The sequence below is a fragment of the Cupressus sempervirens genome, chromosome 11, assembly GCF_028749045.1.
Source record: "Cupressus sempervirens isolate cs-2001-9-10 chromosome 11, ASM2874904v1, whole genome shotgun sequence".
NCBI classification, from domain to species: Eukaryota; Viridiplantae; Streptophyta; class Pinopsida; order Cupressales; family Cupressaceae; genus Cupressus; species Cupressus sempervirens.
Window position 1 is genome coordinate 30,902,437 of NC_143128.1, and position 22,612 is coordinate 30,925,048.

The 22,612-nt window shown below is 35.8% G+C and overlaps 1 protein-coding gene across 1 annotated transcript in view; it reads right to left on the reverse strand.

Moving 5' to 3' along the window:
• The window catches only part of DCP2 (decapping 2), a 99,577-nt gene that overhangs the window by 76,396 nt on the left and 569 nt on the right, over window positions 1-22,612 (reverse strand). The window lies entirely within an intron of this gene.

The following is a 22,612-nucleotide window of genomic DNA, read 5'->3' on the forward strand; positions in this document are numbered from 1 at the left end:
ATGCTTTATATCCTTTGGTTCATTGTTGGATTGCTATCAATCTTCTCTTGCTCAACCTCTCACTATTCGTCAACCTAATGTCCCTACTTGCAATTTTTTCCACCCACAAATCTTGCTCGTGGAAGTGTTTGATGGTGTTGTTGAAACTTTGAAACGAGTTAAATTGAGGCTTAGATGCTTATTTCTAAGTTTTATTTAGAGTTCAAGTGTGGCAAATTAATTTATGATGTGCAGCTTTTCATCATAGGAGATGCCTAGGCATCTCTAGGACATTCAGGAGTATGGAGACCCCTATACATCTCTAGGATGTACAACACAAGGAGGTCCCAATTGTTAAAAGTTTATAGCATAATGTGAAATTTTTTAAGAACAGCTCATATTATGAAATCTGATTCTAATGATCCTATTGGTTAGAATGTTATTACTGTTAGGCAGGTGTTCGTTGTTTATATTGCAGATTATTCCTTAAACTCCCTGCCTTCCGAACAATCGTGGAGGAGAAAACTATTCGTGCCCTACGTCAGTTTCAAAGACAAAAAAAAGGCAAGAGTTTAAATAACTGATGCTTGCATGTCAAAGGATGGTTGCGGCGGTCATTTGATTCGGCATATTTGTGCGAATGCATGAATTAAACCATTTCATAATCATGCCTATGCGGAATTCCTGAAGGCCTCCTGCATTAGGAGTTTATGTAGTAATAGTCTTGCCCGACTTCAGGTATTCAAAGTGGAGCAGTGATAATTATTGCAGCAGCGTGCAATTTTAATAAAAAGGTCGACTTTGGAGTTTTGCTGGCAGTTCAGGTCTGAAGTTTTATACTCAACTTTGTTTGAGCATTGTAACAGAGATATTCTATATTGCGGAAGTAATTGGAAACTATTTGCTTGTTATTAATAGACACCGAGAGGTCAATTTATACAAGAGACTGAACAATATTTATGTAGGAAACAATTGTAAAGAATAAAAACATTCTATTCTAGAAATATAAAACTAAACATTAGAAATATTCTAATATTTACACGAGATTACAATAAATAACCATTAGATACTAAACAGAGATAACAGAAACTATCTATTATCGTAGTTCTCTCCATTAATGGTTAATCTATCTAGAGCACAAAGATGTCAAAAAGCGTAAAAGACAGATTTTGTCTGCTCAAGGTGCTCTGCACTGTTCGCTATGGGTTGCAAACCAGATTGCTTGGATAGGGCAGCTAAGTGCTTCCGACATTCAACCTTCATGTGCCCAAACTTGTGGCAATAGTTGCACTGAATGTTTTTCTTCGAAAGCCTTCTAAATCTGGAGCAGAGGATGTATGCTAAGAAGAATGTTGAAACTGGCCTTTATCCTTCTTAGAGGATTTGGCAACAAAGGCTTGCACTGTGGAGGTGGAGTTGGAACTGCTACCGACCTGTTGTTTCCACTGATCTTGCTGAAGCAAAAGTGTGCAGAGATCGGTGAACTTCATATCAACACCAAAAGATGTAATGTTGAGAGTCTCGATAAAATGCTCGTAGGATTTGGGTAAACTCCAAAGAGTGATAACCACAAATGTCCTCTTCCTCTATTTTACGACCAATGGCAAGCAACTGATTACGGATTTCTTGAATCCTATTTACGTGAGCCTGAAGCGAGAATTCGCTCATCCATGATAATAGAAAATAGAGTGTTCTTCAAGAAGAAGGCTCTGCTTTTGTCAGAAGTCTCATGAAGACCTTTGAGATGTGCCCATATCTCGGTAGTTGTCTTGCCTAATGGAATCCGAGAGAGCTGATCATCAGCCACAAATAATTTGGGAAGAAACACCGCCTCCCGATTATTCAAATCCCGTGTATCTTGATCACTGTAAGGGGCAGTCAAACACTTTGTAACACCCACAACAATTTGATCGATATTCCAATATTCAAAAATTGCTATGATATGCAACTTCCAAGTGCCATAATTTTGACCGTCGACTTTTGAGTTGCTCTCGAGCAGAATATTTGTCAAAGATGCCATTGCACGTTTTCCAATGAAAAGGGTGAGTATCTGTGAAGGCACATATTTCGAGGCAAAAAATGGAAGACCTGAAAAATTTGAAGGACAACCCAAGAGAGAGCTCAAAAAATCCAGAAAGAATGTTGTTGATTTTCGGATCTGCTTGCTCAAAAATCAAGGCACCTAGAAAAATTGGACAACAACCTAATTGAGCTCTCAAAAAACCCACCAAGAATTTAGAATTAGAAAAACAAATTGAGGTCAAAAACTAGGGTTTCGAGCAACACCCTACCTGGTAGCCTTGAAGGTCGGATTTGCAGAAAAATGGCAATTTTCTGGAAAAATCGTTCAATTTTTCACAGAATAGGGACTGACTAACTGAGAGCTAGCGATGAGAATTTCAACACCAAAAAATGGTGCTACATGCACATTTTTGTTGCAAATACAAGGAAAAATGACTGAAAAAAACAGCTTGTGATTTTCGATCAAAAACAAGCTAGAGAAAAACGACGCAAGCAATAACAAATGTGCGAAATATCAGAGGTTGTTGAAGGGATGCAAAAAAAATTGACGCAACCAAGCTGAAGTCACGTTTTGCAAATTCGAGCTTGAAAAAAAAACATAATTTATAGACGAAATGAGCCCCTCAAGCAAAACCAAAAATAGGAAAAAAAATTGTGTCTTGGAGAGACGCAAATGCACAAAAAAAATTTGACCCAAAACCTTGCTCGTGATTTTTATCAATCAGATCTCTCAAAACGGAAACCCTTAGTCAGATTATAGAGAGAGTTGGAAGCAAATATGTATGTAAATAATTTCGAAAAAATAGAAGGTAGATAATTTCAACCAAGAAATTTTAGTTATTTTTGAAAAAATTTAGAGTATTGGCTCTGATATCATATTATGGAAGTAGTTGGAAAATATTTGTTTGTTAATTATAGAGATAGAGAGGTCAATTTATACAAGAGACTGAACAATGTTCGTAAAGAATAGAAACATTCTATTTTAGAAACATAAAACTAAATATTAGAAACATTTTAATATTTACATGAAATTACAATAGATAACCAATAGATACTAAACAGAGATAATAGAAACTATCTATTACCTTAATATCCTAATCATTGTATGCTGGGAGATACTTTAGTATTTTGTAAATCTCTTGAAGCATCAATAAGTATTGAATAACTTTTATAAGCTCTATAATTTTCCATTGTTCTTAATAAAATTCAAAAGTTTTCTCAGGCTGGGTTGTTTCCCTCTATTCAGGGGATTTTTCCCAAGATATATTGCTTGCAATTCTTATTTCTCTTTTCTAGTTCCAATTTTAACATGGCATCAGAGCCCAGTTTGTATTTTCAAGCTTGAACCAGAACTTTTATTCTGTGTATTGTCTGCAAATTTATTTCTTTCAATATCGTACTCGGTCTTAACTTTGAAGACCAACTGGAGGGAGCCTCAAACTTTGTATCTTGTTAGTCTAAGATTTTATTAATCCTTGCAGAAAATGATCTCATTGACTATCAGCAATCTGAAGTCACAAAACCAGCTGATGATCCAGGTCAGTTTGGAAGAAGAACAAAATAATGGCAAAGAGGATCATTGTTGATTCTATGAAAGATCCTCTAGTGCCCTCTCTATCTAAACTGAAATCGGCTAAGGAAATGTATGATCATCTTCACAAGTTGTATGAGGTCAACAATACTAGCAGGGCTTTGGCTCTCCACATGGAACTACTTCATATCAAGATGGATAGAGAAGTGATGCAGAGGTAAAACACAACGGAAGCAAACACAATAGCAATAGGAACCAGCACCAGCAAGAGATAGATTATAAAATTCTTCTATTTAATTTATCAAATGAACAGTACATACATTAGCTCTTCCTGCAGATTTTTTCTCTTCGTAACTTTGTATCCAGAAACTTTGCTCTCCAACTTGACCTAAACCTAAACCTAAAACTCTATTTATACTTGCTAAGACGGTCTACAGAAAATTCTACACCATACTCCCAAGGACAATAAATCCAAGTCCCTTGGATTGGCCTTCCTCTTTCGTGCCTTCCAATTCTTTGGTATTTGTTGTTTGTACTCTTGACTAGTATCCAAATCAGCTGTCATATGTGCATAAACTTTTTCCATATTCAAATAGGACTCCTGCAAACCTACAATGAATAGATTAGATGTAACCTCATTAAATATGACTTCATCAATTTGGGTTACTGTAGGAACTATTGCATCCTTTGCTATGATGTCTTTATGCTGCAATATCTCCATGCTTGGAGACAAATTCATCACTATTGGAGCCTCCTCTATCCTCTTAGCTTCATCACAAGTCTTCTTCCTTGCTACTAGTATCCTTTTGATAGGCCAGACCACCTTCTTCCTTAACTTCAAATGCCATTTCTTTGTTGCATTAAGGACCATCACATCCAACTCTTTATGAACCATTTCATCACAATGCTCATCAACCATTTCAACCTCTTTTCTATCTTCAAGAATCTTTTTATCATCAGGTTCATCAACAACTATTTGCTGCAAACTTTTTATATCAGCATCAATTTGTTCATTTTCTCCTTCCAATGGACAAATCTTCTCTTCAATGGCAACCGAGTTCTCTATTCCATCTTCACAAGCTTCTGTAATCTCAAAGGATTGTTTCTCTAGATCACTATTTTCTTTTTCCATATTTTTCTTCAACTCCTCTTTTATTCTCGCTAAATTTTCTTCCCCTTTTTTAAATTCCCTCATGAGGAATCTCATTTTCTCTTCTATCTCTTGATTCATTCTAGTTTCCTCTTCTCTTTTCTTTTTTTTCTCTTCCTCTCCTTTCTTTTTTTGAAAATTACAATATGAAACCCATATATCTAAAAGTATCTTATGATCATGAGATAAATCTCCTCTTGTGACCATTATCTCCTATCTAGGTTCTCTCCACTCAACCTAGTCTTGTGGCCACTCTATAAGTTCTCCTCCCAACACTTGTCACAACAAATACAAACTCACAATTCACCTTTGCCCAGACTTTTTGCTGAGCTCTGATACCAAAAATGATGCAGAGGTAAAACACAACGGAAGCAAACACAATAGCAATAGGAACCAGCACCAGCAAAAGATAGATTATAAAATTCTTCTATTTAATTTATCAAATGAACAGTACATACATTAGCTCTTCCTGCAAATTTTTCCTCTTCGTAACTTCGTATCCAAAAACTTTGCTCTCCAACTTGACCTAAACCTAAACCTAAAACTCTATTTATACTTGCTAAGACGGTCTACAGAAAATTCTGCACCAAGAAGACTCCATCAATTCTTTCTTTTTGAAAATTTCAGAATTAAAAGATCAATTGGATACTATTGGAGACTCTATTAATGACAAAGAACTTGTCATGTTGGCCATGAATGGTCTCCCACAATTTTAGGAATCATTCATTCAAGGTATTAGTGGTAGAAGCAAGCTTCCAAATTTTGATAGACTAAGATCTGATTGTATTCAAGAAGAGTGCAAGTTGGAGACCAAAGGAAATTCTCATAAATCTTTTAATGAGGAGGATCAAGTCCTCACTATCCATACTTCCAAGAAAAGAGGAAAGAAAAGAAATTTCAGGAGCTTTAATGATAAGTATCCCTCTCCTCCATCTTCTGATTTTAAAAGAAAAAGAGACGTGTCCAAAGTGAAATGTTTCAGATGTAATAAATATGGTCATTATACTAGAAAGTGTACTATGCATCTTAATCATCAAGTGGTTGCTTCTGATGTGAAAGATTCATCTTCTTTCAAGGAATCCAACAATTATCCAAAAGGATTTCTTTTCATTTCATCTTTGTCTAGTCATGTTCCAGCAGATTGTAATACTTGGTTGATAGATAGTGGTGCTTCTCACCACATTTCTGGTTATAAATAACATCTCTCAAATTTGGAAGAAAAGGATTCTCACCTACAAGTAATCACTGGAGATGATGCTTCCTATTTCATTAAAGGGGCTGGCAACACTTCTTTCAAATTAAGTTCTAGTATTCCTCTTCATCTTAGCAATGTCTTGTTTGTTCTTGGTATCAAGAGGAATTTGATTTCTATCTCAGCCTTAGAGGATAAAGGTTTTAATGTTGCTTCCACTAATGGAAAAGTGATTGCCTGGAAGAAAATTTCTGATTTTAACTCAGCTCAAGTGATTGGAGTTCGTCATGATAGTCTTTACAAGTTTTCAACTAATTCAATTCAGGTCTTAAATCATGATGCATCTGATAATAATTTGTTGTGGCATAAAAGATTTGGTCATCTCAACTTCAAATCTCTCTCTACTATGGATAAACAGGTTGTAGGTCTTCCTATACTTATTGCTTCTCATGATGGTATTTGCAAGGGATGTGCTTTGGGCAAATTCTCTAAGGGTCCTTTTCATTCAAGCAAAAGTAGAGCTATGCATGTGTTAGAATTGATTCATTCTGATTTGTGTAGACCCATGTCCTTTGCTTCATTAAGTGGATTCTAGATTATGTCATATTTATTGATGACTTCTCTGCAAAACTTGGATTTTCTTTCTCAACTCAAAGGAATTTGATAAAGTGTTATCTAAGTTTAATTAATTTAAAGCTCTTGTTGAAAATATAAAAGAAAAGAAGATCAAGACTCTCAGATCTGAAAACGGGGGAGAATTTATTTCTTGTGCATTTCAATCCTTTTGTGTTGAAGCAGGAATTAAGAGGGAGTTTTGCGTACTTTCAAATCCTCTACAGAATGGTGTTGCTGAAAGGAAAAACAGAGCTATAGTTGAGGCTGCTAAAGCCATGATTCATGATCAAGGGCTGCAGATTTTTCTTTGGGCTGAAGCTTGCAGGACAGCAATATAAGTTCAAAATGGGAGTCCTCGTATAATTTTAAACAGCATGACTCCGGAAGAAGCCTTTTCTGATTTCAAACCTAATGTAAGTCATCTTAAAGTCTTTGGTTGTTCATTTTCCATTCATGTTCCCAAAGATAAAAGATCAAAATTAGAACCCTCAGGAAAGAAGGGAATTTTTGTTGGTTATAGTGAATCATCTAAGGCTTATACAATTTTCATTCTGGGTCAACAAATGATTAAGTAGAGATGTCTCATTTGAAAATTATTTGGTAAGTGAAAGATCTTTTGAACCCTCTTCAGATATTGATATGGAAGCACCTGTACTCTCTCAAGATCTTCCTCTTGCAGCTCCTTCTCCTAGCCTTGAGAGGGAGGACTCCCTTGATGATTGTCCTTCTCCTAAAATTCAGCCTGATTCTGATGTTGGTCCTAGTGTTACAGTGAATGAAAAGAAAAGACCCTAGTGGGCTAGAAATTCTGTGCAAGATGCTGAAAATTTTTCAACTCCTTGGAGAACGTTTAGAGAAAGTAAAAGGCCTAAGAAATTTGATGATTATGTAGCCATAATGTGTAATATCATTGACTCGGGACCTTCTTGTTTTGATTCAGCAATAGGACAGCAAGTTTGGAAAGATGCCATATTCGAGGAGTATGACTATCATGAAAAATGATGTTTGGGAGATTGTCCCTCGTCCAAAAGGTAAATCAATTATCTCTTCTAAATGGTTGTTCAATTTTTATAAATATTGCAGATTGGAGTGTGGAGAAATTCAAAGCTAGATTTGTAGCAAGGCATTTTTCTCAAAAGGAAGGTATAGACTATGATGAGACATTTGCTTCTGTAGCTAGATATACTTCCATTAGAACCATTATTGCTATTGCAACTGTTAAAAAATGGAAACTAGACCAAATGGATGTCAAGACAGCAATTCTTAATGGTTTCATTGATGAAGAAGTTTATGTAGAACAACCTAAAGGATTTGTATTTCATAACAAAGAAACACATGTTTGCAAGCTGAAAAAGGCACCATATGGTCTGATGGAACCCAGAAATTCGTTATTCTATTCATGTGAACGAATGTTGTGGAGAGGTTTCTTTCTTATATTTTGATGAGGAAATGATGTGTAGAAGAAGCACGCTATGATATTTGGTCACCCACTTAAATGGGCATTACTTAATTCAGTTTGCAGCAGGGGCACCTACATTATTAGTCTGAGAGGTTTTAAGTGTATTGTTCATATATTTCTCTTCAAAGGAAATATTCAGTTAAAGAATAATCATGAAGAAGCTTCTTCTCAGCTTTCAAATCTGTTGTTGCAAAAGTTGGGTCAAATCTGAATCACCTTGAAAGGATGTAAAGATACTCTCATACAAGAACCTGCAGGAGTTAGGAATCATCAGTCAATTAATACACTGGATTATTTATGATTAAGTTAGCATGTTGATGCTGGGTTGACTAGATTTCGATTGGTCAAAGGAATAGTCTGGCTAGGCCTCTTATTGTTGATAAAGTTCATCTTAGAAGGTAATATAGCACGTACAGAATTATCCATGGTCTGAGAGAGCACTTTGTAATTGTAGTTCAGTACAAGATGGCACTACGGAGTTAATGAAAACAGAGAAAATGTGTGCAAAATCCCAGTTTCTTATCTCAAGTTTCAATTATGAAATAGATCTACTTTCCCACTTTGGTGGTTTTATGCGCCAGCAGCAGTGGAAGAGGTATTCTTCTTTCCTGAAAGTTAAAGGACCATGCGTAACATTGCTAACAGGAGTCGGGAAAAGATGATTACTGTTTTGCTAAAACGCCTGGAACTACTGCCCAGAAAATAGTTATATACAGTACCGTTAAAGATTGAGATTAACAATATTTAAGGAGCTATCATCGAGAGGGGTGCCAATATGTGTTTTCAGAATCGCACAGTGATTATAAATGGTGAATGACTGCAAAGTCAGAAACTTAAGCATTGACAGCATCAGATATATCTGCGATAGAAAGACACCCGAGTCTGAAAACATATGGTTGAGGGGAGATCTTTATTGAAGATTGAGGAATTTTGATTAATATTTTGCGTGCTTATTTATGTGTTGTTTGATCGCAGGTCTGTGCGCTGTAAGGGCAACAGCAGATTGCGATTGGAACTAATTGCCGGCAGCTTCAGTTTGATCGCAATTGTTTGAAAAGGGATGAAGGCCTCCTTGCGTATGAGAAACGTCATAGTTCTGGTCGCACATGAGGGGTTTCGAGGCATGAGCAGAATGTATGCACGTTTGGGTGAAGGATGCCATCTGTGCAGATAATGGTGAAAGTGCTCACATAATGTTGAGCGATTCAGAATGCAGTGCGAATATCAATGGCAGAGGCAAGCGTTGGAGTTTATCGGCATGGATGGAAATGTCCATATTCGAATTTTGATGATTTAATTAGCAGGCAGGCAGTTGTGAAATATTAGTGTTTTAATAAAAATTTATTACAATGGGCGGTTAGTCGTTAGTTTTGAATAGCTATGTTATTAAAACATGACTTTTCAAAGAGACGTAACCTTTCAAAGTATGACTCTTTGTAGTCTATATATATGTGAAATGTAAATCAAGTAAGATATCATAAAAAGGGAGGAATTGGTCATTATTCAGCAAAAATGTATTGAAATTTTTATCTTCTAAAGGAGAAATTAGAGTTACGAACTAAGCAGAGAGAATTGTAAATTTTCTGAGCATTAATTCAAGCATTGTGTGGTTCGAACTGTGCTGAATAGAGCATCAGAAAGTTGAGTGTCTTCAGCACGATTTGTCCAGCAATTAAATCAGTAAGAAATTCTATTTATTTTAGAGTTGAAAATATATAGAACTCGTCCTTTATGGTTTTATTGTCCATTTGTTTCTAATTTATCAATTTGATAAGTACATTAAATTGTTTGCTGTTATTCAGATTTGATCAATACAAATAGTGCAGGATATAATTTCAATCCCATTGTTTGTAGCTATTGTGTCCGCATAATGGTTAAACCATAATAGACTAGTCTGAATACGTTACAGTGTGACAATTTGTGGCATTAAGTTGATTAAGTTATTGACAAATACTTTATCATCAATACTATAAAGTTGTATGTAAGTAATATATGTTTGACTCTATCACCCAATTAGAATTCAGCACTGATCATAAACTTGCTCATTAATTTTGAATCTAATGCTGGCGTATCTCTATCCTTTTTCTTTGAAGATCTGATTTCATATAGTAATTTGTTTTAACTTTTCTATTTTCAGCATACAACTCTCATAAATAATCAAAGTCTGAAGTTATTAATCGCAATTAGAAGTCTTCCTTGATGCTTGCCAATTGAGGAGTCTATTTGATTTCAATAATCTGCTATAAACCATCTTGGAATTGAGTTTTGCCATCCAGGATTTAGGTAAACAGGCCTTGGTCCAGCAGAACCAAAAGCGCAGAGGATTGAAGTCAATCCTGTCAAGTTGGCCAAAATCAGTTAGATACCCAGCATCGAGCAGGCAAGGCTCGTAGGTTTCTAACCAGTGATTTTGATTACCAACAGATTGGCGACTCTGCTGGGGAACGTCGCAAGTAAGGTTTACTTACTCCAAGATCAGTTTAGAGTTTCATTTAGGCAAAAGCCTAGAGGTGAGATTTCCAATTTCGTCTTCTTTCACTTAGATATAGATACATTAATAAGTTTTCTTTTGTTTCCATTTCTCGTTTATAATTTTCAGATTCCAACATTCAGACTTTTAATCATCATTGTGATAAAATCTACAAATCATTTCTAAAATTTCAAAGCTATGCTTAAAAGTCTTAAAGTTTTAGCTAAAATTTTCATTTTATAAATCAGCAACTAAAAGGAGATCTCTTTTCTTACTTTCAGCAAATTGTTTTTCAAGTTATTGGCATAAAGCTCTGCTGGATATAGAACCCAAATTTTTATTTCTTTGTGTTTAAAAGAAATTGGCGACTCTGTTGTTTAAATTTTGCAAGTGTATGTGGGGTAGAAGATCGGTAAACCCCCAGCCTAAAAGACTTGCGCAACTCACTTTTGAAAAGAAGCCAAAGAATAAGAAAGGCAATAATCAAAAGGCAAAGATGTTTTATACAGGACATAGAAATTTTCAGGAAAGAGCTAATAAACAACCTGAAATTTGTGAATCAAGCCATAATAACCCAAAAAATGAAGAAGAAAACCCATTCTTTCATATTCCTAGAATTGATGAAGAGCCTCAATGTGAAGTAACTCGTATAGAAGACGATGAAGAACAAGAACAAATAATGCAATGGGACATGATAATAAAGAAAATGGCTGAAACTACAAGTGGAAATAGCGCAATATTGGCAAAAGCATTAAAAATGCAGCCGGATGATATCCTAGCAAAAATAGGAATGTCTAAAGACCTTATTATTTCCCCACCTAAAACTCCTAATGAACAAAGATCAGATAGGTGGAGGGAAGAAAAATCAGATCAAAATACTCCGCCTAGGTATAATCCGCCTCACAGAAAAAATTTGGAGACACAATATGCTACTAATCATGATAATCCGCTATTTGAGAATAGAAGAGAGAGAAATCAAGATAACAATTTTAATAGATATAATAATCAGCGAACATGGAACAATGGACAAAATAATAGGGGAATTCAGCAAAATATTGGGAATACTAGACAGCCTTATGGTGCAAATCAAAATAACAATAATCAAAACCGTCAGGGATATGTGGCTCAAAATCAAGGCAATAGAAACCAAGTGATACGGCAACCTATGGCAATCGAACGATATAGGCAGCTTGATTTTATTAGGATCCAAGGATATCCGAATCCTATTTCAAATGATTTGAGGAATGCCATCCCAAAATTTTCAGGAAATGGAACAGAATCAGCTGAAAGACATGTTATCAACCTGAAAAACGTCATTGAAGATTTTGAAGAAGAACATGAAGATGTGTTCATGAAATTGTTTGTTCAATCATTAACTGATGACGCTGCGGAATGGTATAGAAGCTTGCCAGACAGATCAATTTCTGGTTGGTGTAATTTCACAGATCAATTTATTGAGCAATTTGGGGATCACACTGATACATCTTTCGCATCACATGAATTGACTAGCATTAAGAAGAACTCAAATGAATCAGTATCAGAGTTTAACAAAAGATTTAATAAAGTCCTCAACAGAATTCCAAGGGAAACTAGGCCCGTAGATTCATTCTTGATTGATTTTTATTTAAGTGCCTTTGATAGCAAAACCCACTATGAAATAAGATCTCATAGACCTTCCTCGCTACCCCAAGCTTTCAAAGTTGCCATGACCATTGAAAATGATAGGAAAGCGGCAGGAAGAGTTGATAAGAGGGATGATTCAAAATTGTATAATCCAAAAAATCCTAAGAAGGATGAGCTCAAAGAAATAATGGATATGTTGAAAGAGATAAAAGTCAAACAAGGTAGAAATGAGAGGCCACCTTTTAATAGAAATGACAGAGTTAGATTACATGATATGCCTTATAACACAAACTGGAAGGATGGAAAACCGGAGAGACCAACTCATGCTAAAAATACACCTGATCCCTTGAAGAAAGTGAATATTGTTGATGATGACCCATGGTGTGATGTGTGTAGGCTGCCCCACGATCCTAATCATTGTATTGTTGCGCAAGCTATTTTTGAAAAAGGAAATCAGGAAAGTGAAGAACAACCCGTGGTCAACGCAATATCGTCTGAACCAATATGGGGAGGAGATGAAGATGATTCTGGGGATGAAGATCAGAATGCTGATTATTATTACAGAGGCTCTAACCAACAACGATGTACTCAACAAATCTTTTCAGATGAAGAAGATAATCCTACTCTTCGTAGATTAACACCAGAAGAAAGAAGAGCTTATACTATTGCAGCAGTTGAGCACGCTAAACATACATACCAAAGAAGGAACAAAGATAATAATACTGACCTAGGAACTCCTGCTGGTATATTTGTAAGGAATCAGCAGCATATTGAAACATCTAAGAAGCCTGAGAATCAAGCTCAAACCAAACAGAAGGAAGGTAACCAAACTTATAGAATGACCAAGCAACCAATTGTGCAAACTCATGGTAAGAAAATATCCGATTGTCATAGTTTTATGAGTCATGCTTTATCTCAATTAAAGATTACTGTGCCACTAATGGATATGATGAAATTTGCTGATTACAGGCATGAAACGGTGAAGATATTGTCTAATGTGCAAGATATTAACAATAAGGATGATGATAAGAGTAATGAAGAAACGCCCATTGTATATCTAGGAACAACATTAAATAAAAGGGCAAATCAAGTAGATCCATTCTATTTAACATTGTTGATAAATAATAAATTGGTAAAAAATTGTATGATTGATTCTGGCGCAGCAGTCAATATTATGTCTGCTGATGTAATGAAGGAAGTAGGACTAAAAGTTGATACCCCTTATGGGAGGTGTTATGCCATGGACAACAGATCTGTACCTGTAGTTGGAATAATTAAAAATATTGAATTTCGTTTTCCATCATTTCCACATATATCATACAGAACTGACATTACAGTAGTTGAAATATCAGCAAATTATGGTATGTTGTTATCTAGGCAATGGTCAAATTTGGTTGGAGGTCATGTGCAGTTAGATATGTCTTATGCTACTATTCCTGTCGGAGGCAAGGAAATACGAATCGAAAGGGAACCCCAATCGTATTATTTGGTTGAAGACTACATTTTGGATCCCGAAGTCAACTTTTGTCATTCGGACATGGACAACTTCCAAGTAAGCATAACCAAACCTACTTCTAAGATTGTTGATCCAATTTCAATTTATGCAAAAGAAGATTATAATGATATTTGGCAAATGTTTTTTGATGGCGCTTGTAGTAAAGAAGGAAATGGGGCTGGTATTATTTTTATTTCACCGTCAGGTAAAATTTTTAAATTTTCTTTTTTACTAAACTTTAAATGTACTAATAACATTGCTGAATATGAGGCATTAATTATTGGTCTTGAGATCGCAAAAGCTTATGGGATTAAACTTCTTACTGTCTCAGGTGATTCCGATTTAATTGTTTCACAGATTAGGCATAAATTTTCAACTAGGAACCCTAGGTTAAAACAATACCGAAATTATGTGTGGGATTTGCTAGAAATTTTTGATGCCTTTTCAATTAAATGGGTTGATAGGTCAATTAATTACCTAGCTGATATAATGGCTAACATGGCTATTAGGCAAATAGATATCCCTTTTGATGAGGTCATTCAGGTGGAAATGAAAAATCGACCTTCGATACCAGACAATGTGCAAAATTGGCAAGTTTTCGAAGATGATAAGGAAACATTGTTTGGAAAAGAAATAGTGCAATTGAAAACAAATAAAATACCAAAGGGTTTAGTCGCTTTAGAACAAATTTTTGATGAAAAGGAAAGTCCAAAAAACAGCAAATCTACTAAGATCCAAAATGAAATTGAGGAAATAAATTTAGGAAGTGAAAGTTCTCCCAAAAGGATTTACATAGGAAAGAAATTGTCATCAAAAATAAGGGCTGACTTAATTGCTTTGTTGAGAAAATATAGGCACGTCTTTGCTTGGAGTTATGATGAGCTTAAAGCATATAGGGAAGATTTGTTTCAGCATGAAATACCTCTAAAACCTGACGCCAAACCATTTAGACAAAGACAGCGTCCTATAAATCCAACCTTAGCTCCAAAAATGAAGGATGAACTCATCAAATTAAGAGATGCTGGAATTATAAAACCTATAAGGCACTCCACGTGGGTTTCGAATTTAGTCCCAGTTAGAAAGAAGAATGGAGACATACGGTTATGTATAGATTTTATAAACTTGAATATATCTTCCCTTAAAGACAATTATGCATTACCTAACATGGAGATTTTATTACAAAAGGTAACCGGAAATGAATTACTATCTATGATGGATGGATTCTCGGGTTATAATCAAGTCAAAGTAAAGGAATCCGAACAATACAAGACTGCTTTTACCACACCCTGGGGTACCTATGTCTATGCTAGGATGCCTTTTGGGTTAACAAATGCAGGGGCTACCTTTCAAAGGGCAATGGATGTTGCTTTCGATGGATTGATTGACTTGATCATGGTTGTCTACCAAGATGACCTTACTGCTTATTCAAAGAAAGCAGATGACCATTGTAAGCATTTACAAAAGATCTTCATAAGGGCTCTTGAATTTGGAATCTCCTTGAATCCTAAAAAATGTCAATTTGGGGTGACTGAAGGGAAATTGTTGGGTCATATCGTCTCCAAGGATGGGGTTAGAATTGACCCCGAACGGGTAGCAGCCATTGATAACATTCAGATACCTAAAACAACTAAGGGAATCCAATCTTTCTTTGGGCAAATAAATTTTGTGAGAAGGTTCGTCTCTAATTTTGCTGAAATTGTTAAACCTATTTCTAAGATGCTTAAGAAGGGTGCTAAAATTGCTTGGGATAACGAAGCTGTAGGGGCATTCTCTAAGATAAAGCAAGCTATAAAAGAAGCCCCAGTTCTAAAATCCCCTGATTTTAAAAAGCCATTCCAGTTATTTTCATTTGCTTCTTATCATACCATAGCCGCGGTCATGCTACAAAAGAACGATGAAGGATACGAGCAACCAATTGCATTCTTTAGTAAGAGTTTACAAGCCGCTGAATTAAATTATGATATAAATGAAAAACAGGCTTATGCTTTGGTTAAGGCAGTTAAATCTTTTCGACCCTACCTAGTAGGGGCTGAAGTTATCGCATATGTGCCAAATGCTGCCATTAAGGACATATTTAGACAATCTGAAACTACTGGAAGACGATGTCGTTGGATAAATCAGATCCAAGAATTCAATGTGGACATTCAGATTACCAAATTGGTTAGAGGGCAAGGTCTAGCTAAGCTTATGGCAGAGTCAAATTTGGAGGCCGTACAAGTTAACCAAGTTGATGATGAACATGCTAAAGTTAGTATTGGGAGATGCCCTTGGTACACAGATATAGTGTATTATTTACAGCATACCAAATGTAGAGATGGTTTGAATGAAAATCAGAAAAGAACTATTAAATTACAGGCTGCGAGACATGTTTTAATTCAGGGTGATTTATATTGGAAAAATCAGGATGGGATTTTATTATTTTGTTTAGATATTGCTCAATCAGAAGTTATTCTCAAAGAAATGCATGAAGGTGTCTGTGGGGGTCATTTTTCAGCAAGGACTACGGCTCATAAGATATTGCGAGCAGGGTACTATTGGCCTCAGCTCTTCAAGGATTGTCATGCTTATATTAGAAAATGCGAAGCCTGTCAAAAGTTCTCCGGTAAATTAAAATATGATGGTGCTCTCCCATTAAGGATAATGCAAGCGGAGGAACCATTCCAAATGTGGGGGATTGATTTTATAGGAGAAATCAGTGAAAAGTCAAGTGGTGGACATAGCTGGATTTTAGTAGCCACTGATTACTTTACCAAATGGGTGGAAGCCATACCTACTCGGCGGTCAACGAGTAAAGTGGTTATTAAATTTCTTATGGAAAATATCTTAACTAGATTTGGAGTCCCGCAAAAAATCATAGCAGATAATGGTATGTGTTTTAGGTCTAACGAATTTGTTGAGTTTTGCAGGAAGTATGGTATTGCAGTTTCATACTCATCTCCATATCATCCCCAAGGTAATGGACAAGCGGAATCTAGTAATAAAAACATTCTGAAGATTATTAGGAGAATGCTGGATAATAACAAACGTGCCTGGGATTCAAAGCTAAATTTGGCATTATGGGCGGACAGAATCACGGTAAAAAAGTCAACAGGTTTCTCTCCTTTCAATCTAGTTTATGGGAAAGAAGCAAAGCTTCCCTTGAATAATTTATTACCTGTTTTCAAATTTGTTACTCAAGAACAATTAGAAGATATCAATTTTATGGAAAATAGGCTAAATGCTTTGATTGAATTAGATGAGGTAAGAAGGATAGCACAGGAGCAAAATATAAATAAACAGCAACAGGTCAAGTTCCTTCATGACAAGAAATCTTCTAAGCGATCTTTTAAGGCAGGTGATTGGGTCTTGAAATGGAATGCTAAAGATCAGGACAGAGGAAAGCATGGTAAGTTTGAGGCTTTATGGCTCGGACCTTTTATAATTTTTGACAAAGCTGGAGAACAATCTTATTTTTTGCAGGATACAGAGGGTCATATACAAGATTTTCCAGTCCATGGACAGCGCCTCAAGCCATTCTTTCAGTAAGCATGTACAGGGGAGTACTATTTCCTTTTCCTTTTCTTTGTATTTTTATTTTTGATGTCTGTATTGTATTATTCCACGAGCTGATTACTCCTAATCTTTTGGCAGGTCTGCTCCTCCAGAGATAGCTGAGATCTCGCTATACCCACAAGGGGTATACGTCCCCAGCAAAAGCCACTGATGGAACCCAGAAATTCGTTATTCTATTCATGTGAACGAATGTTGTGGAGAGGTTTCTTTCTTATATTTTGATGAGGAAATGATGTGTAGAAGAAGCACGCTATGATATTTGGTCACCCACTTAAATGGGCATTACTTAATTCAGTTTGCAGCAGGGGCACCTACATTATTAGTCTGAGAGGTTTTAAGTGTATTGTTCATATATTTCTCTTCAAAGGAAATATTCAGTTAAAGAATAATCATGAAGAAGCTTCTTCTCAGCTTTCAAATCTGTTGTTGCAAAAGTTGGGTCAAATCTGAATCACCTTGAAAGGATGTAAAGATACTCTCATACAAGAACCTGCAGGAGTTAGGAATCATCAGTCAATTAATACACTGGATTATTTATGATTAAGTTAGCATGTTGATGCTGGGTTGACTAGATTTCGATTGGTCAAAGGAATAGTCTGGCTAGGCCTCTTATTGTTGATAAAGTTCATCTTAGAAGGTAATATAGCACGTACAGAATTATCCATGGTCTGAGAGAGCACTTTGTAATTGTAGTTCAGTACAAGATGGCACTACGGAGTTAATGAAAACAGAGAAAATGTGTGCAAAATCCCAGTTTCTTATCTCAAGTTTCAATTATGAAATAGATCTACTTTCCCACTTTGGTGGTTTTATGCGCCAGCAGCAGTGGAAGAGGTATTCTTCTTTCCTGAAAGTTAAAGGACCATGCGTAACATTGCTAACAGGAGTCGGGAAAAGATGATTACTGTTTTGCTAAAACGCCTGGAACTACTGCCCAGAAAATAGTTATATACAGTACCGTTAAAGATTGAGATTAACAATATTTAAGGAGCTATCATCGAGAGGGGTGCCAATATGTGTTTTCAGAATCGCACAGTGATTATAAATGGTGAATGACTGCAAAGTCAGAAACTTAAGCATTGACAGCATCAGATATATCTGCGATAGAAAGACACCCGAGTCTGAAAACATATGGTTGAGGGGAGATCTTTATTGAAGATTGAGGAATTTTGATTAATATTTTGCGTGCTTATTTATGTGTTGTTTGATCGCAGGTCTGTGCGCTGCAAGGGCAACAGCAGATTGCGATTGGAACTAATTGTCGGCAGCTTCAGTTTGATCGCAATTGTTTGAAAAGGGATGAAGGCCTCCTTGCGTATGAGAAACGTCATAGTTCTGGTCGCACATGAGGGGTTTCGAGGCATGAGCAGAATGTATGCACGTTTGGGTGAAGGATGCCATCTGTGCAGATAATGGTGAAAGTGCTCACATAATGTTGAGCGATTCAGAATGCAGTGCGAATATCAATGGCAGAGGCAAGCGTTGGAGTTTATCGGCATGGATGGAAATGTCCATATTCGAATTTTGATGATTTAATTAGCAGGCAGGCAGTTGTGAAATATTAGTGTTTTAATAAAAATTTATTACAATGGGCGGTTAGTCGTTAGTTTTGAATAGCTATGTTATTAAAACATGACTTTTCAAAGAGACGTAACCTTTCAAAGTATGACTCTTCGTAGTCTATATATATGTGAAATGTAAATCAAGTAAGATATCATAAAAAGGGAGGAATTGGTCATTATTCAGCAAAAATGTATTGAAATTTTTATCTTCTAAAGGAGAAATTAGAGTTACGAACTAAGCAGAGAGAATTGTAAATTTTCTGAGCATTAATTCAAGCATTGTGTGGTTCGAACTGTGCTGAATAGAGCATCAGAAAGTTGAGTGTCTTCAGCACGATTTGTCCAGCAATTAAATCAGTAAGAAATTCTATTTATTTTAGAGTTGAAAATATATAGAACTCGTCCTTTATGGTTTTATTGTCCATTTGTTTCTAATTTATCAATTTGATAAGTACATTAAATTGTTTGCTGTTATTCAGATTTGATCAATACAAATAGTGCAGGATATAATTTCAATCCCATTGTTTGTAGCTATTGTCTCCGCATAATGGTTAAACCATAATAGACTAGTCTGAATACGTTACAGTGTGACAATTTGTGGCATTAAGTTGATTAAGTTATTGACAAATACTTTATCATCAATACTATAAAGTTGTATGTAAGTAATATATGTTTGACTCTATCACCCAATTAGAATTCAGCACTGATCATAAACTTGCTCATTAATTTTGAATCTAATGCTGGCGTATCTCTATCCTTTTTCTTTGAAGATCTGATTTCATATAGTAATTTGTTTTAACTTTTCTATTTTCAGCATACAACTCTCATAAATAATCAAAGTCTGAAGTTATTAATCGCAATTAGAAGTCTTCCTTGATGCTTGCCAATTGAGGAGTCTATTTGATTTCAATAATCTGCTATAAATCATCTTGGAATTGAGTTTTGCCATCCAGGATTTAGGTAAACAGGCCTTGGTCCAGCAGAACCAAAAGCGCAGAGGATTGAAGTCAATCCTGTCAAGTTGGCCAAAATCAATTAGATACCCAGCATCGAGCAGGCAAGGCTCGTAGGTTTCTAACCAGTGATTTTGATTACCAACATGGTCTTAAGCAAGCTCCTCGAGCTTGGTATGATCGTATTGATGGATATCTTTTGAGCTTGGGATTTATATTAAAAATGTAGCCGGTCCTAATATCTATCTCGAAAGGTATAATAATCTCATGCCGATTCTAGTTCTTTATGTTGATGATCTCTTTTTTACTGGTGATGATGAGTTGATAGACAAATGTAAGAAAGAATTAACTTCTAGATTTGAGATGAAAGATCTTGGGTTAATGCACTATTTTATTGGATTGGAAATTTGGCAAAAGTCTGATGAGATTATTCTCAGCCAAGGCAAGTATGCTGTGGATGTTCTTAAAAGATTTGGAATGCTTGATTGCAAACCAAATGTGACTCCTATGGAGGCTAATTTGAAAAGAATTCAAGTAGCTGCTGCTGATTCAGATTTGATTGATTGCACTCTCTATAGACAACTGATTGGTTCCCTCATGTATCTTGTCAATACCAGGCCTGATATCTGGTATGCAGTTAACACTCTGAGTCAGTTTATGTGTAAGCCTAGGAAATTTCATCTCATTGCTGCTAAGCACATTCTCAGATATGTTCGTGGAACTCTGAAGTATGGATTGAAGTTTTCTTGCACTAATGATCTTCAGCTTCATGATTTTTCTGATTCAGATTGGATTGGTTGCATTATGGACAGGAAAAGTACAACAGGTTTTTGTTTCAGGCTTGGGTCTGCTATGATTTCATGGTGCAGTAGGAAGAAGAAATGTGTTGCTCAAGGCACAACTGTGGCTGAATATGTGGCTACTTGTACCGTAGCTTAAGAAGTTATATGGCTTCATAAACTCCTTACAGGATTATTTCGAGAATCATTGAGCTCTACCATTATTTTTTGTGACAAGCAGACCTATATCAGATTTTCTATCAATCTTGTCTTTCACGACAAGTCCAAACACATTGAAATCAAATTCCATTAATTAAGAGATATGGTGTTCCAAAAAGTTGTGGAGCTGAAATACATTAGCACAAATGAGCAAACGGCTGATATACTCACCAAGCCTTTGTCTAAGGTGAAATTTGCATATTTTAGAAATAAGCTAGGTATGATCAACCTTGAGACTTAAATGGAACTAAGTCTTCTATTCTTGTTATGCCTATTTTATTCCTGTGAGTAAATAAGGTTGTAAGAATCAGTTAATGATAACTCTTTCCCTCTGGGAGTGATCATCATGTGGACTAAATCCATGACGACATCACTTGAGGAGTAAATCCGTGATGGGAGTTGGATGTCATGTTGAGTTACTCCATGACAGTTCACGTGGAGATCATACACGATTAAAAGGCTTAGCTGAGTTCTTACTAGTTTATCATGTTGAGTGATTCCATGATTTCTAATTATGAATAAACTCTACCAGTTGTTCGTATTGAGTATTATTATGGTTATGAAAAAAAAAATGACGATTGAATGGACTCATGTATACTTAGTAAATTTCATATTTGCTAAGAGGGAGTGTTAAAAGTTTATAGCATTATATGAAATTTTTAAAGAATATCTCATATAAGAAATCTGATTGTAACGATCCTATTAGTTAGAATGCTATTACTGTTAGGCAGGTGTTCGTTGTTTATATTTCAGATTATTCCTTAAACTCCCAGCCTTCCGAACGATTGTGGAGGAGAAAACTATTCTTGCCCTGCAACAGTTTCAAAGACAAGCAAACAGCAAGAGCTTAAGATAACTGATGCTCGTCTGTCAAAGGATGGTTGCAGCGGTCATTTGATTCAGCATATTTATGCGAATGCATGAATTGAACCGTTTCATAATCATGCATATGCGGAATTCCTAAAGGGCTCACGTGTTCGGAATTTCTGGAATAATAGCCTTGCCTGACTTCGGGTATTCAAAGTAGAGCAGAGGTTATTATTGCAGCAGGGTGTAATTTTAATAAAAAGGTCAACTTTGGAGTTTTGTGTCAACTTTGTTTAAGCATTGTAACAGAGGTATTCTAATCACTGTATACTGGGAAATACTTTACTATTTTGTAAATCTCTTGAAGCATCAATGAGTATTGAATAAATTTTATTAGCTCTGTAATTTTCCATTGTTCTCACTAAAATTCGCAGGTTTTCTCAGGCTGGGTGGTTTCTCTCTGTTCAAGTGTGGCAAATTAATTTATGATGTGCAGATTTTGATCATAGGAGATGCCTAGGCATCTCTAGGACATTCAGGAGTATGAGACCCCAGTACATCTCTAGGATGTACAACACCAGGAGGTCCCAACGTCCCCCAGTAGTCCCCAAAAATGCCCTCGGCACTTATGTAACCGGTGGTGGGATGTCGTCATCCCAAAAAACATGGTTTTTCTTTTTTTGTTAAGTTTTTACGAAGCTTGTAATTTAGAAATGTGTGGGCACCATCCTCACGTTAGCCCCTCTCTAACGAAATGTTTGAAGTTAGTTTTCAGCAACCAGCTGTGTAAATCCACTCTAACTGGAAATTGAGCGCCATCCCTAATTTAGCCGTTCCGTTGCACCCAAATTTAATTGATTTTAAATTAATATTCTCCTAATGCTGCAGATATCAGGTAATTTTTCATGGCATTTTTATAAAGTACTGAAACTAGGTTACATTTCCGTACAGAAAACAAGTATAATTCATATTAGCAATCCCTGCTATCTGAAGAGCACAATTCTGGTTAATTTTGACCCTACTTTAAAAAAAATCTTATAATACTGCTGCAATATACTTTGAAATGATCGCAAGTAAAACTACGGAGAGCAAAAATTGGCATAATTGAGCGCTATACACCACAATTTTCTTGAAATTAAATTTCTGCGACCAAATATCGCCCTAAATAACAAAAACAGAAAAAAGCGCGCAAATTCTAAATTAA